Raw genomic sequence first — 9150 nt, 5'->3', positions numbered from 1 at the left:
GGGTAGTGTGTCTTTCTGTAGGCAATAAGTTAGGCTCAATTGTCTTAACCTAGCATAAAGCTTATTTTTGAAGTTAATTTGCTTTAAGTATTAAAAAAAATAAAAAAGAAAACTATTTGAAGCCCTTTTATACTACCCATCCATCAATGAATTTTATAGGCTAGAAACCAAGAGTTATGGGGCAACATGTCCTAAGGAGGCTTGGGTCCTCGTGCTTATTATGACATTGCCATAAATGAATTGATGGGATGTTGGTGTTAAATTAAAAAATCTTATGAGAAAGAGAAAAGACTCTGTTTAAAATGTATTTTCAAATATAATATGTGATATCATAATAGCAAATGAACTTTAACTCAAGCTTTAGTGCCTTAACCTATTTATGTTTTGTGTTTATTTTTGTACCCTCTTTATTGATGAAAATTATATAGGCTAAAAATCTAAAGCTGCATGGCTACATGTCATAAGAAGGTTCCTTATGCTTGTTGTGACAACATCATGTACCTCATGAGTTAAGATAGAAGGGCCCAAAGATAAGCACAAATCACCCCCTTTTAGAAATTTAAAGCCACCTTTAGGAGTCTGATCCCACTTCTTAAACACCCAAGTGTCAAACATTACGTATGGTAGAACCTTTTTACATCCTTATGTAGTGAGAGTTCCATTCCTATGTCATCTTTTAAATTGATTACTCTTTGACATACGAAGCCTAGGATTTTTATAGTGGGCAATACGTTTGCTTTAATGTGTCTATTGACCTCAGCTTGAGTCTTAGGAAACCAAGGAGGGATTAGTCACCGTTATAACCTTATAATCACTTTAGCCTTAGTTTGGTATAGGATTGAGGATGGGTCATTTGCCCCTAAATTTTTTATAACTCTAGTATAGGTTAGGGCTTGTGTATTTGGAATTTTTATGACTTAATGATCAAAAGTATAACTCTAATAATAAGCTATAATTAATTTGCCCTAAATGATTAATAACTGAAAGAGGAATCTTTTTGAAAAATAAATTAAATAATATGAACTCGATCTTACAACTTGAACCCTTCACCTAAATTGGGGTAGCTAGCTAACACTAAATTTTCACACTCCTAGGTGCTGGATATGATATATTTTTGTAGGCATCCTAGGTTAGGATGTAGCGAGGATAGCATCATTCAATTTCTTTACATTTCACTTAGTACTTATGATGATTTGATTTTGTGTTTTTTACTTGGGTTATTTATATTTGTTTTGTTCCTTTTTCTTGATTGATGAGCGAGCACTTATCCTTAAGTTGTTAGATATTTTATAAAGATATCTTATGTATATGGCCATATTCTCAATGGGTAAATAAAAATGCTATAATTATCATTATAAATGTATTGTCTAATAGGTACCACAAGGATTATTAAGCCCATGGGAATGTGGTCTTAGGGATTAGGTCTTGATGTAAATATAATTATTTTATTATAGTTATACTAATCTCTATTTTCTAGGAAGCTTATATAATATTCACTTTTATATACAATTTTAGTCATAAAGTTAGGTAAGTATGTAGACATTTTATAATACAAGAGGTCAAACATATGAAGACCAAGTAAGACCTCACATACCATTTTAATGATATATAGTTTTAGGCCTAGTTATAATTATGGTAGAGCTTAGCTACCCTTTGTCTCTTTTCATGGGGGCATTGTAGAACCCATCTGCACTTATGGCCTTTCATTTATTATTTATTATTTGAAGATTTGCGTGTTTACTTTGTTTACGCACTATAACTAAAAGATTTTTTAAGGTTTCTTTCATTATTTTGCTTGGTTGTGGCTCGAACGGAGCATTTACGTTAGGCTCTTAGAATGTTTTTTTTTTATTAAAAGTAAAATTTGTCTAATCAAGATAAAATAAATATAGGGATTAAAATCAACCAACATTTCAAAATTAATGCTTGACCATTCCTGGTTCAATCCTTTAAAGTGTAATTAATATTTTATACCAAATCCACTTCATGGTAACTACCAACTAGTTCTGCATAGCTTGAGTCAAACATGTAGATTTTATTTTATCACATAGAGAGATAGTCCACCATTGCATCAGCATAGTACCATTCATGGTCAAGCCTGAGGCTCATTCCTCTTATGTACTTCTCCAACACTATTAAAATTTAAAATGCTAGGTGGAGTTTTAGTTGGTACCCCTTTTCGAGAGGGTGATAAATCCAGGTCAGGGATGCTTAGGTTCCTAGTCAAATTTGGGTTATAAGTCCCCTCACAATTTTGCATTAGCTAGGTTGATTGCATTAGTAATAAGAGTACGATACATCCCCTATAGATTTAGGATTAAAAGATAGTGTTATGAGTTTATTGCTACATACATGATCGTTAAGTAAGTTCTCCATTCTAGGGAGACTATAAATCTCATTTATCTACGCCATATTAATAATGTCTCTTCTATGTTTCTCTCATGTTTTATTTATATGTGATATCTCCTTTATTAAATCATTTCCCTTATACTAATTAGATGATTGCATGATCTTTGAGTGTATTGAATAGCCCATTGAGCTTATCTCCTTTAGATTAGAAGAACCTAGGAATCCCACTATGCACCAAACTAAGAAGAGAATAAAATAAAATCCCTACTCAAGAGTATTCTTAGGTCAAGGCATAAGATATAATTAACCATGAAGGGCTTGTGTCCATTGAAAACAAGTAAATCTCACTCGAGCTGATGTATCAAATGGGAAAAATCTCATGGATATCAAAATATGTATATATATTATTATCCATCAAAATATATTGGCAAAACAAATATTTTCTATGGATAATCATATGTATAATTATATTTGCTCTTCCATTAGCATGCTTGCATATAGTGTAAAGACATGTGACTATTATGTTCTATGGGATGATTCTATTGTACCCTTTGCATTCTAACCCCAACTTCCAATTTTTCTTTTGGAGACTTATGATGATAAATGCAGGAAATTTGTTGACCTCATTTTTGTGTGAGGTCAAGAACATCGAATCATATTCAATCGAACCAGAAATCCTATCCAAAATTCAAAATTGAAATTCAAATGTTCAAACCCAAATCCAAACAATGGTCCAAAGCTAAAATTCAAATACTTCAAAACCCCATCAAATGATCTCAAATTCATAATATGTTAGTTGTATATAGATTAGGATTGTCCCTAACATGAACCACATCAATTTGAAAGCGTTTAAAGCCTCCTAACCCCAAAAACTAAATTTATTTTAAAATACTATAAAACCTTCAAATATTTATAACCTACTCCAGTGGACCTTGCATCTTGTAGAAAATCACCTTGGAAACCTCCCCAAAAACTCTGAGACATATTTATACTCATTTTATAAATCATCAAACCAATTTTGATCTCTTGGTGGACCATGGATGACCACGGTCGACCATGAAGCTCTTGAATCTCAAAACCTCCTAAAAATAAAATTTATCTTAAACTTCACCATGGCTTAGCCAAACAAAGCCATGAAATCTTTTACAACAAATCACATATGTGCAATTGAGTGCATTGAACAAAACATCAACCCTTGGTTGACCAAGACAACCTAGCTTGACCAAAGTGTCCCTTAAGCACTTAAATATGTATTTTACATCCAATGACCCCCCTATGACATGGATCAACTTCCAACACACTCAAAATGTCATTTGAAATTGGTTGGACCACACCTTGACCCCTAGTCAAACCTATAAACCAAGTTAACTCATGAATACACCAAAACACACCTATGGGCTTTAAAAATTCAGAAATCATGATTTCCACCAAACCAATGAATTAAACACATGGGAACACTCCATTATGTCAGCATGAGTTTCCCAAAAAATATTTTAGCCATGGGTCCACCTAGTTTTTCCAATTGAGTTGAACTAAGTGCATCAAAAAGAGTTTTCTTGAACAAACAATCAACCCCTATCAAATTAAATTGTGTAAACTACTGTAGTAGGTATCAAATGACCCTATGCACATAACCCAACAAACCCAACCCATGGTTTGACCTGGGAAAAACAAATGGGTAAATCCAAACCCTCCAAAAGCTCAAATTCATGGACCCAAAGCTAAACCAACCCAAGATGACTACTCTAGGCATTTCAAATAGATTCTAGAATCTCCTTTTCACCTACTCCAAGTAGCCCCTTGGTTTGTTTGGACTCCACATGTGCTAAACTCCGAATTTCCCTTTCCAACTCATGTGTCCTTGGCCTTGTCCTTCACCAGAACAAAGAGACTAAACCCCAACAATTCCAACCACGTGGTAAGAATCTAGAGAAACTTCCAAACCAATCTTTGCCCTTGGTTAAGCCCTCATGACTTGAAGTCAGGGAAAGGGCCAAAAAGCTCTTCCATGTATTATTTCCTCATCTAAAGCTCCAGAATCTCAAACTTATTTTCCTTTGAGATCTAAACAACTCCCTAAGTATCCCTATATATTTTCCCAGCCTCCAACAGCTCAAAGAAACCCTTATTTGAGATGATAGAGAGACGGAAAAGAAGAATAGAGAGAGAGAGAGAGAGAGAGAGAGAGAGAATGATATTTCAAAAATAACTTTCAATCCAATGAAAGCAAAGCCTCAATATCTTAAGAAAAATTGTAGAGAACATAAGCAGGAGTCCATAGAGCCTAAAAATAAGATAATCCATCCATTAGTTAGAGGTATTTTCCCAATCTAAGCTTAAAATATTTTTCAAAAACACTTATAAAAAATGTTCTTTTCAAAGCTTCCAAACATGTCCAAACTCTTTCAGGTGTGTTTAAGCTCTCCCTAAAGATTTATTGTATTGGATCATTGTGCAAAACGATATGAAGACTCTTATATTTTCTTTAACTTTCATCTTTGTTGAATACAATAATATTGAACTAATCGTACAGTTCAATCCTACAGTTCACATAGATCATACTATACTTTTGGGCTGACATGGATTATTAGAAGCCACATGTTCTGGCATTCTAATCATTGCAAATGATTGGTTGATGGCTATTTTTTTTTCATTTTAAGCAAAATATAAATTTAAAAAACAAAAAAATTAAAAAAAATCACCATAAATCTATTTCTTGTCCAAATTAGATGTTCTTGGGCTTGTTGGAACCATGTTTATCCCAAATTTATTTTGAAATTAATTTAAAGTGATTGAGAAATTTGGATTTAGAGTTATTTATATTTTATTATAAATTAATTTTTCTTAATTACTCATTATCTAGTGATAAATTTGAGTTAATAATTATATAAAGTGAACTTGGGTATGTTTTCTACATACCATAATTTTTCCAACCCCCCCTAAAATGCACGGGATTTGGGCGAGTTGAATTTTAAAGTATTGGGTCAAATTTTTACCCAAAATTTTAAAAATTCATAACTCACACACCACTTAATATTAGACCATTATTTTGCTATGATTTGTCCATATTAGTCTGAGAGTTAGAATACATGTGATTTCACCCCAATCTAATTAGTAGAAAGCCTAAAATAAATCTCTAAAGGTATAAAAACTTTTACTTTTGGGGATTAAATATGGAACCTAGGGAGATCTTCATGCCTTTAAATCTAGTGGGATTGAAGCACATAGTATAGTGAACATGTGTTTTAAATTTCATTGGATTTAGAAGTTATTTGGTCTAACATTTAGTCAACCCAAAATCAATGTGCATAATTTACCTAGAAACTTCAAAATCTCATACTAAATCTAAATTAAATCCAAAAAGATATAAATTATGTATCAAATATCTCAAAATTAGAATTTAAACAAAGATATATTAAAAGTCCCATCATGAACCCTCAAAATTAAAAGTAACTAAGAAATCAAGGAAAATAAAAAAATAATTAAAATAAATAAAAAAATATTAAATTTAAAATTTAATCTAATTTCAAAAACTGGGGCACTAACTAGCTTTGGCTGAACAATTCTTATTGGCACCCTCCTCCCCATGATTAGATTAAATTCAACTTTGATACAGCTCTGTTACAATCATATGAGGCAGGAATTGGTGGAGTGTTTAGAGATCATAAAGGGATGTTCCTCTCAGCTTTTAGTGTTAAATTCTCACATTGGGATATAGGAGCATTGGAACTTGCAGCATTTCAACACTTGAAGGTGTCAATTAAGGGATGGATGGTGGAAGCTAAAGGCTTAATCATAGAGGGAGATAATATAAATGTCATCAAGCATCTTCAAAAATCGGTTGAAAGGGCTGATGGGAGCAAGAGGGAAGATGATTTTGAAGACTCATCATTCCTTAAAGATTTTGGTTCATTCATTTTTCATTTTTGTTATAGAAATTGTAATAAGTTGACAGATTTTTGTGCTAACTTAGCTTTAGAAGGAGATTTTTATTGGGATGATCTCACGGGTAATAGTGTTCCTCCTCGTTTCATGTCTATATTGATGGAGGACGGTGATAGATGTTCTATCACCTAGTAGCTTGTATTTAGGTTATTTTCCTCTTTTATTTTAATGCATTTGGCATTTCCAAAAAAAAGACATTGGACTCATCTATAAGTCTAGTATTTTTAAAAAAGCAAAAACATCTAAATTAATCCTTAGAAAATTTCAAACAATAATAAGCTCATGACATATCCAGACCACATAGCCTATTACACATAATATAGATGGCTTGTTAGGAAAACTAATTCTAGTTCTAGGCAAGGCTATTCTTTTACATTTTCTTTTCTCGGTGATGTGGATTGATGTTAATTTGTATGTGAATGAATATTGGTTGTTATGGTTTAATGTGATTTATGATGCTTATGTTGTGATGCTTTTACCATGTTGCTTATGATGTGATTTGAGACGGGCGTTTAGATTTCCTTAGGTTAACACGATTTGGATGATTATTACTAATTAAATCTTCTACATATGACCATGCTTATGCAGGTTTATAAAAGGTGGTTAACTAATCATTTAGCTTTAAAGTTAATCAAATTTCTATAGGTGATTTCGTTGTTAAGTTAAGCCCCCTTGACTAAGACCAAGCTTATAGGTTGCTAAAAATGAGCAAATAATCATAATTATGTTTAGAGTGATATTATACAATCTATTTTACTAACATGCAAGTAGTTTATGTTTTTGTATACATATAATTTAATTAAAAGAGTTGTGAAAGCTTGTAAAGCAAGACTGTTCTCTAAAAGGTTTTGAATCTAGAGAGAGAAACATCCTTCAATGGAGTGTTCTTTTCATTTGAAAACCCAAATTGGATGAACAAAAGAAGCCCGAAGATGAAAATGGAGAATTGAAGATGAATATGCATTATTTTATAAAGACTTGCGTTATTTTGTAGGAGCCAAGATTTTGTTGGAGGAGCCTAACCACTTTTATTTTCAACAGAACCTAAATTATAATTAAATGGTACTTACTACATGGACATTGATATTTTATACTCTGGTTAATAATGTAATTACAATAATTGCATAGTAGAAAGTACATGCTTTTCATAGGGCTTTTTTCTTTCAAGTGCTTATTCCTGGATTTCGATTAGGCTCTTAGCAATCAAAATTCTTCTACTCTTAATTTTATAAATTAAATTATAGGAATAAATAATATAGAAACATAGATATTCTAGGAAAGCAAACAAAAAAATTTTCTAAAATAGCTTATATATATATGTTTTGATCAACAAATTTACATTCATTAATATTTTATATTATTAAAAAAATTAGATAGTTTTAGTTGTTATTATGAAAAGATAAAAGATACAATTCTTTTTAATTTATATTTAGGACATAACAATGTCTCTTTTTTATCTCCACACCTGCATATAGCAAGATGGGCCAAAATCCCTCCAATAATTACTATAGATAGATGGGGCAAAAAGAATACTTATAATATTACATAACCTCTCACCCTTGCTTCGAACATATGGGGTCGAAAAAATACATTTAGGGCCCTTATAACATTACAGAGAGTGCACTTTCCCTCCACATCAGCATAGAAACGTCTTTGATGTCATGTAATATATAATGCAGTTGCAATGCAACAATAACTAAATTAAACATTTAATGCAATGTTCAGATGATGTGGGGCTTTCCAGTAGAATACCACATTGCATATAAAATAGGATACTCATTAAACCATCATTTTCCAATTTCTAACATCAGCAAAGCATTCATATGCACATTTTAGGATCGTTATATAACTAACTACTTCATATGCTAGAAAAGACACAATTTGATAATACTATAAAAGCTTTGTGTAGGAAAAAATAAACTCACAAAACATCGCTTTCTTATGGAGAAAATATTCAGAGCCAAATGCCTAGTCGAAAAAAAAAAATATTCAGAACATAGTAACAAACAACATATAAAAAATAGCGTGCTAAATATTTTTGTAAAACTCAAGAAAAGCACATTTTTGTCTATAACTCATTATAAATTTACTTAAATTAAAATCAGAGACAAGGGTTTAGAAGTCTACCTAGAACTTCATAATTTTCCAAACTGACCCAACGATCAACTCCTAAGCTTCGGTGTCTTTCACTTTCTTCTATTTTCTTCCTCCTCTTTTCTTCTTATCTGGGAAGCTGGGTGGATGAAGTGGTATGTCAATTGGCTTGAGATATTTTAATAATGAAAATCCACTAATTTTGACCTAGTTCCCTGACATTCAATGCATGTTGTCAATGCACTCTAAGAGAATATTTTGGATTCTCCTAGAATATGCTCACCAGAGATCCAACGATGCAGTGGAGATTCCTGGCGCCATAGCACTAGTTCAAATCAATTTTCTTTTCTCAGAAAAAATAGAGTTCAATGTCGGGGTACTACCAACCTATGCGCCATGGCGCTTGCAAAGCAAATTTTCAAATTTTGGATTTTCCTTCTCATACCCAAACCATGGTTATTTTCTACCCCATTTAACATTCTAAAACTCATAATCACTAATTAACTAAGAATTGATGAGTAGTTATAAAAAATTGCTTGTATTTGATGATAGATATTACAGTGGATGCCACAGCTCTAAAGATATTAAGTAGTTGCCTGCCAAATATGGTGTTAGAAGTTGAGGGAGCATTGACAATGATGAAGTCTACCATAGCCATGTATTGATGATCACCTTCACCACAAGTGATAGGTAGGGTGATCGCTCTTTCAGTTTCCCTATGCTCGCCAGATAATAGATAGAGAGGTCACACGATTGGAATGA

Source organism: Dendrobium catenatum, unplaced genomic scaffold, assembly GCF_001605985.2.
Source record: "Dendrobium catenatum unplaced genomic scaffold, ASM160598v2 fragScaff_scaffold_118, whole genome shotgun sequence".
In the NCBI taxonomy this organism is placed as follows: domain Eukaryota; kingdom Viridiplantae; phylum Streptophyta; class Magnoliopsida; order Asparagales; family Orchidaceae; genus Dendrobium; species Dendrobium catenatum.
Note: the sequence above shows the minus strand (reverse complement) of the source record.